Source organism: Pinus tabuliformis, chromosome 1_1 (assembly GCF_031772625.1).
Source record: "Pinus tabuliformis cultivar Carrire ecotype Pingquan chromosome 1_1, CPIR1, whole genome shotgun sequence".
NCBI lineage: Eukaryota > Viridiplantae > Streptophyta > Pinopsida > Pinales > Pinaceae > Pinus > Pinus tabuliformis.
Window position 1 is genome coordinate 543,064,007 of NC_142297.1, and position 18,772 is coordinate 543,082,778.

The window sequence follows — 18,772 nt, forward strand, 5'->3', positions numbered from 1 at the left end:
GATTACGTGTCATTTTGTGCACCATACGATTAGATGTTAGACGATTACACAAATTTCAAGCGTTAAATCAATGGCAAGGGGAAGAGACACGGGCGGAATAGAGTGGTCACTGTGATTTGAATTCATGGTTATTGCCAATAGCACAACTTGCACATACCTCCGCAATGCCCTTGATGCCCTTCGTTTCCGCGGAGTTTCGACCTTTAAACCGCAGACCACCTTTGGTGACCACCCTTCCCGTTTCTTGTACAGGCAGGAACAAACTAAGGTGAGCCAATCTCAGTTTCAGTCCCACCTTTTCCCTCCTTCCCAACTATTCTTCCAATGGCAGGAACAGTTGCAGTATTTGAACGCCGGCCCTCCTGCCGGGCAGATATCGGCGGAGGACGGCAGGAGATTGCTTAGATTCGTCCGGTTGGAGGATGCCAAAAAAAGAATACAGTGGATTCACGACGACCGCATTTCATAAGACGAGCTGTTGCGAGTTTGCATGGAGTCACTGGAGGGGACTTCAGAGGAAGAAGCGAAAGGAATAGCGAAGCTACTTGACGAATCAGGCCATGTTCTCGTATTGAAAAAGACTGTCTATTTTCGTCCTTACAAGGTATATCTAAATCAGAGCTTCTTTAACATTTCCGGGGCTCAGGATTCATTGATTTGGGATTTTTGGTTGTGGTTTCACTGACATTCTTTTTTCTTTGGTGTGGTTTCAGATAGCAAGAGCTTTCGAGAAGATCATGCCTACGCCCCTTGCAACGAAGAGCGATCCTTACAAGGAAGAGCTGGAGAGACTGGAGAAAGAAAAGGAGGAGATTGCTCAGAAAGCTCAAAGTCATGCCATGACAGAGTTACGGTTGGGGTTGGGGTTTTTTGGACTTCAAACAACGGGTTTAATGAGGTTGACATTCTGGGAAGTGTCATGGGATGTGATGGATACCTCCGTAATGCCCTTGATGCCCTTCGTTTCCGCGGAGTTTCGGCCTTTCAATAGCAGACCACCTTTGGTGGCCACCCTTCCCGTTTCCTGTACAGGCAGGAACAGACGAAGGTGAGCCAATCTCAGTTTCAGTCCCACCTTTTCCCTCCTTCCCAACTATTCTTCCAATGGCAGGAACAGTTGCAGTATTTGAACGCCCGCCCTCCTGCCAGGCAGATATCGGCGGAGGACGGCAGGAGATTGCTGAGATTCGTCCGGTTGGAGGATGCCAAAAAAAGAATACAGTGGATTCACGACGACTGCATTTCATATGACGAGTTGCTGCGAGTTTGCATGGAGTCGCTGGAGGGGGCTTCAGAGGAAGAAGCGAAAGGAATAGTGAAGCTACTTGACGAATCGGGCCATGTTCTCGTATTGAAAAAGACTGTCTATTTTCGTCCTTACAAGGTATATCTAAATCAGAGCTTCTTTAGCATTTCCGGGGCTCATGATTCACTGATTTGGGATTTTTGGTTGTGGTTTCACTGATATTCTTTTTTCTTTGGTGTGGTTTCAGATAGCAAGAGCTTTCGAGAAGATCATGCCTACGCCCCTTGCAACGAAGAGCGATCCTTACAAGGAAGAGATGGAGAGACTGGAGAAAGAAAAGGAGGAGATTGATCAGAAATCTCAGAGTCATGCCATGACATAATTACGGTTGGGGTTGGGGTTTTTTGGACTTCAGATAACGGGTTTAATGAGGTTGACATTCTGGGAAGTGTCATGGGATGTGATGGAGCCCATTTGCTTCTTTCTTACATCAATTTACTTCATGGCTGGATATATATTTTTCCTGAACACATCCAGAAATCCTTCATTCCAAAGCTTCTTCAGCATTCGCTTCGGTGCCATGCAGAGAAGACTGATGAAGAAAATGAATTTTGACATAGAACGCTTTAGAGAACTCCGGAGGTTATCCAGGCCTGGGTTGAAGCCCCCTTATTGTCGCAGGCGTCTCTGTAAGTGTGATGATATCTAAGATCCCTAACTCTGCAATTTTTTTAGCATTTTCATGTTGACGATTTGTTTAGAATTATTTGGAAATGCTATGAAATGGATTGGTTCACCAGAATAGTGGATATGGGTTACATTGTTACTGCTTGATTATTGAATGATTAGTTCTGCACTATAAGACTATTTGCGCTATTGAAAGACCATACAACCTTTGTGCTAGAATTGTTGTCCTATTATTTGAATAGAAAGGAATTTTTAAAATATATATATATATATATAAATGCAAAAAATTAAAAAACCTTAGTGATCTACTAAAATTTAGGGCAAAAATCATAACATTTTAGTGATAACAAAGAAGAACTCGTGCCAGCTTGGTTCGTTTTTTTCTTGAATCAGGTTGCAGTAACACTAAGCTACATTGAGTTAACAACAACAAAATTTTAAATTGAGTAACACACATTCCAAGTTAGCCCAAGGCCTTGTGCAGCAATTATCCCCGAATTACCCCTTTCTAACAAGAGGCAAACAAACAATCATGTTTATGAGGGATAGCAAATGCAGGAAATACATCAACTAAAACATGCAAGATGAATATACTGAATGTTAGATTTTTTGTTAATCTTCACATATCCTCTGGACCTGCATCTCCTAGAAAGCAAGGTTTTGTCTTACTGTCTATGTAAGGACAGCTGAATAGTACTTTAGGAAGGTTAACTGACCCTTGCTTTATGAATAGCCCTTTAGGAAGAAAAAAACATTTTAGCCTTTATCTATAGAGAAGTATTGAATACATTTAATTAAATAATAAAAAAATATATAATGAGGCAAAAAAAAACTGTCACAAAAAAAGACAGACAGAGGAGAATGCAATAGAGAAGACAGCATGATAATCAGGGAACAACTTGAATAGATAAATTGTAGTCACACTCTGTAAGTGTGGGAGAATTCCAGATAATGTAAGGTTGACTAATGCATTTTATTTCCAAAGCACTGCAATTCTCTATCGTATATTTTTCTCTCTAATATTTGTCCACTGTGAATACATCATTTTTCCTGCTAAAATTAAAATATTTCAGTGGATGGTATGTCTTTTATTTGCTGTACATTCATACCTTAATCAATAAATTTGATTCCAATTGCTGAGCACTCTAGTGTTGCGAACACAAGCTCAATATCTCTCTTTGATCACTCGATTTTTTTCCAATATTTGATACCAAAGCTAATGGTCTGTTCATAAGGAAGGCCAGAGTTTAATTTTCAGGTTGGTTACCTATTTGAAAAAGAACAAGCAATACAACAAACACCCATGCAAATTAGAAGTCTCAAAGTACACCAGAACCATGGTTGTAGCTAGCTTGACTTTCTTCTTTGTCTAAAACAGATCTGGTTGTAAAATTTAACAGCATGGGATTTCATCTGGAAGCTGCAAATGGGAATTCCATTATTGAACAAGATCATTTAGCGTTCTGGAAGAAGATGAAGTCAAACATACCATATGAACTGCTAGAATCAACAAATGGGAAACTAATAATCACAAGACTCTTACTTGTAGCATTTTGAGCATTAATGATCAAATGACTCACAACAGCAGTGCCAAAACACCAAAAGAAAAATGGGGCACACGTGTGTGAAAATAAAGCTATAACTGTGAGATTTGTCTGAGGGAACTTCACCAAATAAAGAGGAGGCTCCTAATATGTAGCCAAACACAACAATCAATTGAAATTCAAGATGTTTAACATTTATGAATATCAAGCTGTCATCCTAAGATATAGCTGAGGAAGTTTTCACAAATAAAGATGACAACATAAGATGTGGCCAACAACATCAATCACTTCAAAAAATTGTTAGAGATGCTAGCACCTGTTGAGGAACCAATTCAAAATGTACATGCAATCATCGCCTTGCTTGCATTACTAGCCTAATCTTATGACAGTCTGGTCACTTCATTTGACATAGAACCCAGATCGCCATAATAATGCAAGAGAAGACGAGAAAGAAATATTCAAGGTTGATAACAAAAAACACAGTTTTCTTTCAGCAAGTAGGAACAAGAAGTTCGAGAAAAAGGTTGTTGATCTGGCACGAAAATGAGATTCACTTGCAATTATATTTTTTGCTGCTAAAATAGCAAGGTATAATTCATTTATTGCAGAAAGCAATGGCACCACACCAAAGGAGCATTGGAAAATGTTTTCAGTTGAAAAGGAGGATAAAGCAAATGTGGCAACATACTTCAGGTAGTCTGAGCCTACTTCTTACATCAATGCTCCACCGGTTGGCGCCCTTGCATTTTTCCGTGGTCATCCTTCCTAGCAAGCATGTGAAAATTAATGTGCACCAAATTCCTCTCACAGAATTGAATATATTTGTACTCAAAATCTCACCCCAATGAAAAGCCCAAATAAACCATGCACCTGGAAAAGTGCACAGGCAGGCACAGTGGATGCAAGAAGCTTGCAATGGCGATGGTTTAGGATTATCTGATTTTCATGGCCTCCATCGCTAAGTGGGTAGTACACAATCAATCACACTGGATGCAGGAGCTTGAGTTTGCAATTGTAATGGCGGTGGTTTATTGTAATTTTTTTTCAACTAAAAAAATTGTAGCCATGTTCTCGTATTGAAAAAGACTGTCTATTTTCGTCCTTACAAGGTATATCTAAATCAGAGCTTCTTTAGCATTTCCGGGGCTCAGGATTCACTGATTTGGGATTTTTGGTTGTGGTTTCACTGTTATTCTTTTTTCTTTGGTGTGGTTTCAGATAGCATGAGCTTTCGAGAAGATCATGCCTACGCCCCTTGCAACGAAGAGCGATCCTTACAAGGAAGAGATGGAGAGACTGGAGAAAGAAAAGGAGGAGATTGCTCAGAAAGCTCAGAGTCATGCCATGACAGAGTTACGGTTGGGGTTGGGGTTTTTTGGACTTCAAACAGCGGGTTTAATGAGGTTGACATTCTGGGAAGTGTCATGGGATGTGATGGATACCTCCGTAATGCCCTTCGTTTCCGCGGAGTTTCGACCTTTAAACAGCAGACCACCTTTGGTGACCACCCTTCCCGTTTCCTGTACAGGCAGGAACAGACGAAGGTGAGACAATCTCAGTTTCAGTCCCACCTTTTCCCTCCTTCCCAACTATTCTTCCAATGGCAGGAACAGTTGCAGTATTTGAACGCCCGCCCTCCTGCCAGGCAGATATCGGCGGAGGACGACAGGAGATTGCTGAGATTCGTCCGGTTGGAGGATGCCAAAAAAAGAATACAGTGGATTCACGACGACCGCATTTCATATGACGAGCTGCTGCGAGTTTGCATGGAGTCGCTGGAGGGGGCTTCAGAGGAAGAAGCGAAAGGAATAGCAAAGCTACTTGACGAATCAGGCCATGTTCTCGTATTGAAAAAGATTGTCTATTTTCGTCCTTACAAGGTATATCTAAATCATAGCTTCTTTAGCATTTCCGGGGCTCAGGATTTACTGATTTGGGATTTTTGGTTGTGGTTTCACTGATATTCTTTTTTCTTTGGTGTGGTTTCAGATAGCAAGAGCTTTCGAGAAGATCATGCCTACGCCCCTTGCAACGAAGAGCGATCCTTACAAGGAAGAGATGGAGAGACTGGAGAAAGAAAAGGAGGAGATTGATCAGAAATCTCAGAGTCATGCCATGACAGAATTACGGTTGGGGTTGGGGTTTTTTAGACTTCAGATAGCAGGTTTAATGAGGTTGACATTCTGGGAAGTGTCATGGGATGTGATGGAGCCCATTTGCTTCTTTCTTACATCAATTTACTTCATGGCTGGATATATATTTTTCCTGAACACATCCAGAAATCCTTCATTCTAGAGCTTCTTCAGCATTCGCTTCAGTGCCACGCAGAGAAGACTGATGAAGAAAATGAATTTTGACATAGAACGCTTTAGAGAACTCCGGAGGTTATCCAAGCCTGGGTTGAAGCCCCCTTATTGTTGCAGGCGTCTCTGTAAGTGTGATGATATCTAAGATCCCTAACTCTGTAATTTTTTTAGCATTTTCATGCTGACGATTTGTTTAGAATTATTTGGAAATGCTATGAAATGGATTGGTTCACTAGAATAGTGGATATGGGTTACATTGTTACTGCTTGACTATTGAATGATTAGTTCTGCACTGTAAGACTATTTGCGCTATTGAAAGACCATACAACCTTTGTGCTAGAATTGTTATCTTATTATTTGAACAGAAAGGAATTTTAAATATATATATATATATATATATATATATATATATATATATATATATATATATATATATATATATATATATATATATGCAAAAAATTAAAAAACCTTAGTGATCTACTAAAATTTAGGGCAAAAATCATAACATTTTAGTGATAACAAAGCAGAACTCGTGCCAGCTTGGTTCGTTTTTTTATTGAATCAGGTTGCAGTAACACTAAGCTACATTGAGTTAACAACAACAAAATTTTAAATTGAGTAACACACATTCCAAGTTAGCCCAAGGCCTTGTGCAGCAATTATCCCCGAATTACCCCTTTCTAACAAGAGGCAAACAAACAATCATGTTTATCAGGGATAGCAAATGCAGGAAATACATCAACTAAAACATGCAAGATGAATATATTGAATGTTAGATTTTCTGTTAATCTTCACATATCCTCTGGACCTGCATCTCCTAGAAAGCAAGGTTTTGTCTTACTGTCTATGTAAGGACAGCTGAATAGTACTTTAGGAAGGTTAACTGACCCTTGCTTTATGAATAGCCCTTTAGGAAGGTTAACTGACCCTTGCTTTATGAATAGCCCTTTAGGAAGAAAAAAACATTTTAGCCTTTATCTATAGAGAAGTATTGAATACATTTAATTAAATAATAAAAAAATATATAATGAGGCAAAAAAAAACTGTCACAAAAAAAGACAGACAGAGGAGAATGCAATAGAGAAGACAACATGATAATCAGGGAACAACTTGAATAGATAAATTGTAGTCACACTCTGTAAGTGTGGGAGAATTCCAGATAATGTAAGGTTGACTAATGCATTTTATTTCCAAAGCACTGCAATTCTCTATCGTATATTTTTCTATCTAATATTTGTCCACTGTGAATACATCATTTTTCCTGCTAAAATTAAAATATTTCAGTGGATGGTATGTCTTTTATTTGCTGTACATTCATGCCTTAATCAATAAATTTGATTCCAATTGCTGAGCACTCTAGTACAGTTGCGAACACAAGCTCAATATCTCTCTTTGATCACTGGATTTTTTTCCAATATTTGATACCAAAGCTAATGGTCTGTTCATAAGGAAGGCCAGACTTTAATTTTTAGGTTGGTTACCTATTTGAAAAAGAACAAGCAATACAACAAACACCCATGCAAATTAGAAGTCTCAAAGTACACCAGAACCATGGCTGTAGCTAGCTTGACTTTCTTCTTTGTCTAAAACAGATCTGGTTGTAAAATTTAACAGCATGGGATTTCATCTGGAAGCTGCAAATGGGAATTCCATTATTGAACAAGATCATTTAGCGTTCTGGAAGAAGATGAAGTCAAACATACCATATGAACTGCTAGAATCAACAAATGGGAAACTAATAATCACAGGACTCTTACTTGTAGCATTTTGAGCATTAATGATCAAATGACTCACATCAGCAGTGCCAAAACACCAAAAGAAAAATGGGGCACACGTGTGTGAAAATAAAGCTATAACTGTGAGATTTGTCTGAGGGAACTTCACCAAATAAAGAGGAGGCTCCTAATATGTAGCCAAACACAACAATCAATTGAAATTCAAGATGTTTAACATTTATGAATATCAAGCTGTCATCCTAAGATATAGCTGAGGAAGTTTTCACAAATAAAGATGACAACATAAGATGTGGCCAACAACATCAATCACTTCAAAAAATTGTTAGAGATGCTAGCACCTGTTGAGGCACCAATTCAAAATGTACATGGAATCATCGCCTTGCTTGCATTACTAGCCTAATCTTATGACAGTCTGGTCACTTCATTTGACATAGAACCTAGATCGCCATAATAATGCAAGAGAAGACGTGAAAGAAATATTCAAGGTTGATAACAAAAAACACAGTTTTCTTTCAGCAAGTAGGAACAAGAAGTTCGAGAAAAAGGTTGTTGATCTGGCACGAAAAAGAGATTCACTTGCAATTATATTTTTTGTTGCTAAAATAGCAAGGTATAATTCATTTATTGCAGAAAGCAATGGCACCACACCAAAGGAGCATTGGAAAATGTTTTCAGTTGAAAAGGAGGATAAAGCAAATGTGGCAACATACTTCAGGTAGTCTGAGCCTACTTCTTACATCAATGCTCCACCGGTTGGCGCCCTTGCATTTTTCCGTGGTCATCCTTCCTAGCAAGCATGTGAAAATTAATGTGCACCAAATTCCTCTCATAGAATTGAATATATTTGTACTCAAAATCTCACCCCAATGAAAAGCCCAAATAAACCATGCACCTGGCAAAGTGCACAGGCAGGCACAGTGGATGCAAGAAGCTTGCAATGGCGGTGGTTTAGGATTATCTGATTTTCATGGCCTCCATGGCTAAGTGGGTAGTACACAATCAATCACACTGGATGCAGGAGCTTGAGTTTGCAATTGTAATGGCGGTGGTTTATTGTATTTTTTTTTCAACTAAAAAAATTGTGTTTGGAGCAGTTTTCAGATATATATAAATTTGCTTGAGATTGGACCGCGTTTGGAGCAATTTTTAGATATATATAATTTTGTTTGAGATTAGACCTCCCTACTTAACTATTAACCATTAAACCACGTCCTAAAAACTATTGAAGATGTCTGAATGGCTAAGTGGTTCGTTATAAATCTGGTAATTGATTACGATCCAATGGGAAAACACCTTCAGTGTCGCTTGAACCTGCGCCCAAATGGAGACCTTGAATGTATATGGTTCGCAAGACGCTGGGAGCTGCCAATGCAAACAATTTATAGTAGCACGGGGTGGGATTCGTATGCATGGGCCTTCCCGGCACTTGCCAAAATGGTGGACGTCATTGTTCACAGAGTATAATTTACGTTACGCTTAGGGCACAGCCTGCCGGGATTCAACACCGCGAGCGGACCTGCGAGGTGAGCAAACACTGTGAGCAGGAGAAACGAATGCTCAAGAGGACCTGTTCCGGTTGTGCGAATGGAGCAAATGAATGTTTGGTGCAAGGGATCGTTTGAAATTGCGCGGGGGTTGGTTGCCAAAATGGTGGATGTCATTGTTCACAGAGTATAATTTACCTTACGCCTGGGGCACAACATGCCGGGATTCAACACCGCAAGCGGACCTGCGAGGTGAGCAAGCACCATGAGCGGGAGAAACGAATGCTCGAGAGGACCTGTTCCGGTTGTGCGAATGGAGCAAATGAGCAAGCACCGTGAGCGGGAGAAACGAATGCTCGAGAGGACCTGTTCCGGTTGTGCAAATGGAGCAAATGAATGTTTGGCGCGAGGGCTCGTTTGAAATTGCGCAGTGTTGGTTGCCAGCACAGCGGGTGCCAGCTCGGAGGTGGTGGGTCAAAGAAGCGTTAATTAGTGTCATATGTTAATATGTTATTGATGACTTTACATAGTGTTATATGTTATCCATTGCCTTACGGCGTTTTCTTTGCAAAGTCTGATGCAAATGCTAGTGTACATATATTGCAACCCATTCATACGAAAGCCCCGAAAGAAACATGAGTGCATTTAGATCCTCGTCTACTCAGGCTAAGCCGGGCCTACTAATCTCATGCCCACAATAAATTCATGAACAGCACTGCCCTTGCCAAAGAGGGAACTGCAATGAGCACCACTAGCTGGCATTTCCCCTAGGGTTACACCCAACCAGTATTGCGATTGAGACAACGCAAGTCTTTCATTGGCAGGGACATCAATCAGATCCTTCAGGGTCACACCGCTCTCGAACGTCATCCTCATGTTGCGTTCGTCCACAGAAACGACATGTTCTAGATCCAGAGTGCTGATGATCAGACCGGCGTCTCCAGCAGGGCATACAAGTTTAGGAATGCTGTGGTAGTAACGAGTCACAACTCTCATCTTCTGCTTCTTCTGAACGGCCTCGGCAACGTAGGCCGCAAGCTGCTCTTCGGTGGAGGGATACACAACTTGCGCAGCCCTGCAGGTGCTACGATCGGGAAACACACCATAAGCATTAGAAACTGTGCAGTTAGTGGATCCATCGGAACATTTGACCAGGGGACCCGGTGGGCTCGATTTCACAATCGAGGCTAACAGAAAAAGGGCATAGCACGTAAACGTAACAAAATGTGAAACTCCATTGGGAAACGTAACAAAATGAACGGTAGCAGGGTACGCATACGAACTTGGTTTTGAGCAGTAAGGGGGCATTTAAATAGCCTTACGTTCTGATGTGGTCCGAGAGGTAGCTGAAATCGTTGCTGTCAGCGTCTTAGTTTGCACATTGCGCACATGGGCTTCTAAACCATTCCAGGAATTTCAGAATTTCAAAATTGCCCTACCTGTCGAATCAAAATTTAATCACTTGAATGTGTTTGATGCGCAAATATGACTTTTTGTTTCTGTATCCATCTCAATGTAGTCACTGTGGTTGCTGACACTCTACCACTTGCGGGGTGTCCAATTCACGTTTAATGGTGTTGCCAAAATTATAAAATGTCCTTTTGTTTTAGTTTTCCATATCCAGCTAAATGTAGTTACTGTGGTTGCCGATACCTCTGCCACTTGCAGGGGGTCCAATTGTGGTTTAATGGCACTATTACACCAACGCGGTGTTTAAGACATATATTTGGTATCATGCTCACCTTCGTTAACACCCACAATATACAAGAGCGCCTCATTAGATCCAGATCTGTGGAATCTATTAAATCTCAGCCGGGCTTTAGAGTTGAGACGATTCTAGATAGGCTGCCTCCGGAACATAGCCGGACCTCCAAACTACCTGAGATATTTCGATCCTTCGCTGATAACATGTAGAAAATTGCATCGTCAGGTAAACTTATGGCTCTTCAAATGCTTATATTGTTAAGATCTTATCAAATTGAATTTAACTGTTTGATTCATTTGGGCATTTTTTTTGTCCTTTGAAACAGCGGTTCCTGTGGCGATAAACCAGCGTTTTGACCTTTGTGGTTATATTCACTTATGGTCGAAGGAGTTTTGATTTCTGAAGATTACATCCATAGCTTTTCAAGTGACAGTCGTCAGGTAATTTATGACTTCACTGTTAGCTATTTTTGTTGAGGGCTTTCTTGCTTTTTTTATGTTTGAACTTGATTTCAGGTATGAGAGAGAATAATCATTTACATGTTCTCAGCGTTTTACTGTATTTTTGAGAAACCCTTCTAATGCCTGTGAGATAATTTTTTTTTTTTTTTTTTTCACAGCTCCTTCGAAGAGCTTTAAAGACGTCGCGTCAAATAAAATTTCCCAGGGAGTTAGCAAAGCTTCATTGGCTTATAAAGGAAGTATCTCGGGAACATTATCCCTTCATTATTACACCTGGAAATGGATTCTATTGAAAATAGTCTCTGCGGACACAGCAGCCGCTTAAAGATTCAGTCATTTGAGAAATTCAGAGCGCACTTACTCCTACAAATTTGAATCCAAGTTGGAAGGGATGCGGTATGTCTTTCTCAGTTCCTTCTCATAACAGGTATACACGATTAATTATTGATAGATTAGACTCTTTTGATGTTAATAGAGTGTTTTCTGCATTTCTTTCTTTCAGATTTCCGGAGAAATAACGCAAGTGTTTTCTTACAATTTCTTTACAGGGTTTTTGATTAAGGCATTTATCGATACGGAAACCCTTGTCAACATGTTACTGGACCTGTAGAGGACACAGAGAGCCCGTCCAGGTAACGAGTTATGCTCTGCTACTCTCAATTAGATTTTCAAGATTTTTACGTCATTTCTCAGTGTTCAGACAAATTTCCTTTGTAAATTAGTGCCTCTGTGCCAAGGGTTTTAAGGAGAATAACCGACTCTTATTGTCAGCTATAGTTGAGTTATTAGCTGGGTTTCATAACCCCAATGTGCTATCTCAAAAGGGTTTTTCTTTTTAAAAGTTCCAGAGCAAGAATACTGTAGACACAAGGTCTTAACCTTAATGGTTTATCCAAATTTAGGGTTTTTCTTTTTAAAAGTTCAAGAGCAAGAGTACTGTAGATACGGGGTTTGAACCTGAATTGTTTATCCAATTTTTCTAATTATCCAGGTGTAGGATGTTTTATTTTTTAATTAGAATCTCTTTAACAGTATCTAGCACTGGTATGAGCAAATACTGATCTTCCCTAAGCAACAGTTTTATCAAAAATCACCAGCAAAAGAGGTTGACAAACACAAGGTATCTGCTCATTCTTGGAGCTGAGTCAGGCTTTACTCCTGCCATGTTTTGATCCCACAGTTGAAGAATGGTTAGCACCTTCTGATCTTGCTGTCCATGTTGTAATTGTTGAATGAACAGGCTAGAGCTTCCATTTCCGGTTACTCTGTTTCTTTCATACAGAGACAGTAAGCTTGCTACCATAGCATATTCCTCCTACATGGCCATCAGCAGTTTTTGCAGTTGTTCACAAGCCTTAGGAAATTATACCCATTTCTAACAACTGCACTCAAGGTCCAGAGAATTGACACCTCCACCTTGTCATGATTGTAATCTGCCAACGTATATCTGGTTCCATTCCTTCTCATGTTTCAGAGAATGCTTGGTGGCCTTACTTTCCAAAGCAAAAGCTGGGAAGCCAGCTTCATCTCTTACTCTATGGTCCCATGAAGCCACTTGTAATTGTTGAATGAACAGGCTGGAGCTTCTATTTCTGGTTTCCCTGTTTCCTTCGATCATATTCAGTAATCTCACTGCCATCACATATTCCTCTGGCAAGCCTATCAGCAGATATTGGTGTTGTTTACAGGCCTTAGGTAATTGCTAAGTTACCAGATCCGGCAAGGGGAGGGCCAAGATCCCCGGATCTGCTGGAATACGCAGAAAAATGGCAAGTGGCAGATCTAGGGTTTGCGGAAATGGCTCCTTGTTGACGGAAATGGATCTTGTATAAGTTTGCCGGAACCGGCGAATGTGAAAAGAAAATGCCGCGAATGATTTTAGGTTTTTGTCTTTTCGGTAAAGGTTAAAGTGTGCACTGTGGTCCCTCTTTGTCGGCAGTGCACCCTACTCTTGAGGAACCGGCAGAACAGGAGGAAGGCGAGGAAGGCACGACTGCACTTATTCATCACGACTTATTCATCATCGTTCAACGTTGTTCGTCGCACTCATATTCATCACCGTTCGGGACCAAGGTATAACTGTTAACACTTTGTCACACTCGTATCCCGATATTTGAACCTCAATTTAGTTCTTCGAAGTTTCGAGAGTTTGTTTCAATTTATTTTTGTTCCCCAATTCCACTGAAACCCGCCTGCCTTATAGCATTTGAGGATGGCTGACTGCTACTATTTATGTTAATAACCCAGTTTGCCTATCTGCATCCTACAGATATGAGCCACAAATGACTCGGACTTCCTATTTGATGGAGACCTTCCACCTGCCACGTAGCATTTAAAACTGAAAGCTACTGCATATGTTAATAATCCAACCTACATATTTCAATTAAACCCTTGGATCTAGCATTATAAACCCTAGTTTGGGACTGTTAAAATGATAAAATCTGGTTGGAAGTAGGTCATAAAGACCATCTAGGACAGCCAACCAATTGACTGATGTAAGCAAATGCTGAGGCAAACAATTTCTATCCTATCTTGTTATTGACAAGAAGATAAGTATCTTTCTTTACAAACCAGCATTCAATCTCTGCATGAACCAATCTTTTCCAGAGAGAGAGTTTAGAGTGACATCCATAGACATTAAAATAAAGCAAACATCATTTGTCCATGTGCTCTTATCTTGTTATTAGAAATTCAGGAAGATATTGTAGTGGTGTGTTAAACGAAGTGTATTTTAATTTTTAATTGTGTATTGATAATATATTATAATTTGAATTTTATATGTAGTAAGGTAACTCATAGGCCATTATCATTATGGAACCATCACAACATGAGCAAAGTGAAGGGGAAATCATCAAAATAGACCCAAAATCTCCTCTATGGCAGTATGTGGAGATTATTGAAAAAAAACCCCGGAGGTGGTTCATTTAAATAGAAGTGCAATGAATGTCAAGATATCAAAAATGGCTCATATACTAGAGTGAAATCCCATCTCATTGGTCAAACTAACACGGGTGCAAATATGCACCGGGTCAAAAGATACAAATGGCAAACCTGGCCAAGGTTTTGAGTCCTAGAAAAACGAAATTGTATGCATCTTTGCAAGAAGCCGCTGATAGGAAGCTTGCTAAGGGAAAATACCATGTGCAAAGCTCTACAACTAGGCCCTGTTGCCACAACTAATAAAAAGCCCACTCTAGGCCCTCTTGAAGCAACTTTCAATAATCAAGGTAGAGACATAGCCAATGAACATGTAGCTCGTTGCATTTATGCAAATGGGCTGGCATTCAATTTGGTGCGTTCCCCTTATTGGCAACAAATGGTTAAGACAATTAATGAAGTGCCAAAAGGGTACAAAAGCCCTGAATATGAAAAGGTCCGCACTACTTTGTTGGCATCAGAGAGACAATCTGTGGATAGACAACTACAAACAATCTGGGATACATAGACAAAAAGAGGGGTGTCCATCATTTCTGATGGATGGAGAGACCAAAGAAATCGTCCATTAATTAATGTTGTTGCAGTATGCCCCCAAGGGGTAATGTTCCTGAAGGCTGTTGATTGCAGTGGAATAGAGAAAGATGCATCTTTCATATCCACAATTCTTATTGATGTGTGGGGCCACATAATGTTGTCCAAGTCATTGCGGACAACGCACAGGTTTGTAACGCTGCAGGTTTGATTGTGGAGGGTTGATATGATCACATCTTTTGGACTCCATGTGCAGTACATTCATTGAACTTTATGCTTGCCAAGATTGGTGAGATTGAATGGATTAATGAAATATATGTAGCAACAAAAGAAATCAAAATGTTCATAACCAATCATTCAATGTCCCAGGCCATATATCGAGGTTTTGCAAAGTTGGAGCCACTGAAGGTACTTTTTTTAAATCAATATTATTTGTATTGGAAATTCTTAATTTTAATTACAAATTTATATATGAGATTTGACTTTTTGAAACTTGTAGGTTGCTGAAACTCGTTTTGCCTCCCATGCTTTTGTCATAAAGAGGCTTGTGGAGGTGAGATCTCGGACTTGAACTTGACATTAAATGCAATGACTCACCTCGACCTACTTTAGGATATTGTCCCACCACCAATCCAGCCTACTGATGCAACTTCCTACATTCCAGGACCCCCATCATCTATTCATGATGTAGAGTTGCAATATGCAGAAGATAATGCAGATCCATTTGAGGATATGTAAATGTATTTACTATTATCATTTATGATATTATCCTTTTTGTTACTTTGTATGAGGGAGGATGCATCATTTCAGTGTTTCAGTCTTCATATTTATAATATATCTAATGGTTTCGGTTCTAAAAGTGTTTGATGGTTTCAGGGAGTATTTGATTTTTGAACTCTAAAGTGTTTTTTAAAATTAAAAAAAATTATTATATTTTATCTTTTTTGTACTTGACGTATCCTTGCCATATCCGGATCCTAGATTTTCAAAAAACTAGTGAATCTAGATCCGGATCCGTATCCATATCTGTATCCGTATCCGAATCCTGGTAACTTAGCTTAACATGGTATCAGAGCTGAGGTGAAGACAAAGCCCAAGCAAGAGCAAGAGCAAGAGCAATCACCGAAGACTATTGGAAAAATCTTAAAGATTTCATGGGTTCCTCATCACACTTCCCCCTCGAAGACAAGCCTTGTGAGAAGCCTGACTATCACGGATGGAAGATGTCTCTCGATTGACATTGGAAGAGCAGGAAGTGTTGGACTATGTGAGAGGTAGAATCACTGAGCCTCCATCAAATGCACTGGTTGCTACAAGGAACAAGTGGACTAAGTGTGAAGTCAAAGCAAAGAAGATCATCTGGGACTATATCGACAAGCGCTTGGTGGCCTATGTTTCTGAGCTGAACACCTCCAAGGAAATCTACGATAGAAGGGTAAGCTTGTTTAAAGTTAGTGATGCAAATTAAGTTATGTTCCTAAAAAATAAGTCGAAGGAAATCAAGAAGGGCAAAGATGAGAATATGCAGTCCTACTTCTTAAGGATCACCGAGATCAAGAATGATCTCCTATCGATTGGGGAAGTCATTCCTGACAAGGAACTGACTATCACAACTCTTGGAGGGCTCCCATCCGAATGGTATGTATTTAGAACCACTCTTTTCAACAATAATGTAATTTCAAGATTTGAGGAATTAATGGCGAGATGCATTCAAGAAGAGATAAGGATGGAAGAGCAGGAAATGCTTGCATTTAAAGGCAACCCCACTGCTTTCTCCTCTCATGCTAAAAGGAGAAATAATTCCGGGACTAAATCTAAAGGAAAGGCCAGATCGAAAGGTGAAAGGAAGGGTAGATGTTTCGTTTGCAACAAAATTGGCCACTATGCGAGGGAGTGTCCTAATAGAAACGACACATCTCATGACGATGATCAAAATCACTTCTAAGGCAATTCCAACCACAATCAAAGGAATGGCAGGTTCAATGGCAGAGGAAAGAGGAATGCCGGAAATCAAGGAAGTGGTCAACCCTCCAAGAAGCCAAGAAACTCCAGGTATGAATGTAATATTGTTAACAATAAGCAAGTTGAATATTATCTGATAGCGGCCCTCTCTACTACTTCTCCTCCAGACTCGTTGGGCAATTGGCTTATTGATAGTGGTGCCTCAAGGCACTTCACTGGTTACAAAGAAGCTCTCTCTAATTTGATAGAGAAGGAGACCAACCTGGAAATTATTCTTGGAGACAACTCCACCTATCCTATGAAGGGTGTAGGAAATGTTACTCTTCAATTGAATCAAGGTAACACAATTCATTTGCAAGAAGTCCTATATGTACCTTATCTTAAGAAGAACCTGGTGTCCATTTCGGTAATGGAAGACAAAGGCTATAAGGTGGCTTTCATTGATGGCAAGGTATGTGTATGGAAAAATAATTTAAAGATGTTTTCACTCTTGGGTTTTGAGTTGACTCTCTATATCAAGTCGGAGGAAGTCTGTTGGGAGTCATGTCCTGCGACACATCTCTTCAGTCCGAACTATGGCATCAGAGGTTTGCCCACCTTCATTATAAGGCTCTACCGGATGAGAGACAAATGGTGACAAGGATGCCCAAGTTCAAAATATAGCAAGAAGGTGTATGTCCAGGATGTGCCGAAGGAAAACTCAAAAGGGGACCATTCTCCTCAAGCCGTAGCAAGACCTCCGATATTTTGCAGTTGGTTCACTCCGACATATTTGGTATGATGCCCGTGAACTCTTTAGGAGGTTATTTATATTATCTCACTTTTACAGATGACTATTCTCGCAAGACGTGGATATACTTCTTGAAAAAGAAGGATGAAGTGTTCGCCTGGTTCCGACACTTCAAAGCCTTAATCGAGAATCAAACCGAAAAGAAGATCAAGATCTTAAGGACTGACAATGGGACTGAGCATGAATCCAATGAGTTCCATTACTTTTGCAAAGAGGCTGGCATTAAGAGGGAGACCACAACACCACATACTCCTGAGCAGAATGGTGTGGCGGAAAGGAAGAATTGTACGATTGTGGAAGCTGTTCGTGCTATGCTCCATGATTAAAGGTTTCCGAAGCTGCAAATACCGCTGTATATGTTCAAAACCGATGCCCTCATCAAACATTGGGTTCCAAGACTCCCGAAGAGATGTTCATTGGTAAGAAACCTGATGTCTCTCATTTTAGAATTTTTGGAAGTCTTGTATATTTTCATGTGCCGAAAGAGAAAATGAATAAATTGGGTCAATCTAGAAAGAAAGGAATCTTCGTGGGCTATAGCGAAAATTCTAAGGGCTATAGAATCTATGTGGCTAGTCAAAGGGAAGTCGAGATTAGCCATGATGTCACCTTTGACGAAGATATGGCTCTTAGCAAAGTTGACAATCTTCCTATACTAAGGAAAACTAAAGAAGCTGACACTAGGAAACCGGAGGAAAAGGAAGATGAGACGATGCCCGAAGTGGAAGAACCTATGGATCCTATTGATCCCCCTCCGCAAGAGCCTTCCTCTTCTAGGAAGAGGCCCTCATGGCTTAGGGGGACACTTGATGATGCTGAAGGACACATTGCACCCAGAGGGACTTTCCGTGAAAGTAAGAAGCCGACCAGGTATCAGGGATACTTGACCATTATGAGCACGATCATTCAAAATGAGCCTTCATCGTTCACAGAAGCCATGAAGCATCAAGTATGGAAGGATGCTATGAATGAGGAATACGAGTCCATCATGAAGAACGATGTCTGGGATGTGGTCCCCAGACCCCAGGACAAAACAATTGTCACCTCGAAGTGGCTTTACAAAATAAAGCATGGAGCTGATAGAAGCGCCAAAAAGTATAAGGCTCGTTTTGTCTCTCGTGGCTTCTCTCAAAAGGAAGGTATATATTACGACGAGATATTTGCACCTGTTTCCCAATACACCACCATTCGCTCAATCATAGCCCTTGCTGCTTTGCAAGGATGGAACCTACATAAGATGGATGTCAAGACCGTGTTCTTGCATGGTTTGATCAAAGAGGAAGTCTATGTGGAACAATCCGAGGGATTTGAGATCCGTGATCGGGAATCTTACATGTGCAGGTTGAAGAAAGCCCTCTATGGGCTGAAGCAAGCACCCCG

General features: G+C 40.3%; 1 protein-coding gene across 7 annotated transcripts in view; it reads left to right on the forward strand.

Moving 5' to 3' along the window:
* Positions 1-9,658: 9,658 nt before the first annotated feature.
* Positions 9,659-18,772, forward strand: part of LOC149214244 (uncharacterized) — a 48,437-nt gene continuing 39,323 nt past the window's right edge. For 5 of the 7 annotated variants that reach the window (XR_016250906.1, XR_016250907.1, XR_016250905.1 and 2 more), the window contains exons 1-4: positions 9,659-10,936; positions 11,037-11,151; positions 11,331-11,568; positions 11,721-11,804. The gene's annotated coding sequence lies outside the window, so the exon portion shown is untranslated. Of the gene's footprint in view, positions 10,937-11,036; positions 11,152-11,330; positions 11,569-11,720; positions 11,805-12,257; positions 13,246-18,772 lie in introns of those variants that run through there. The other 2 variants (XR_016250904.1, XR_016250908.1) reach the window with 2 other exon arrangements.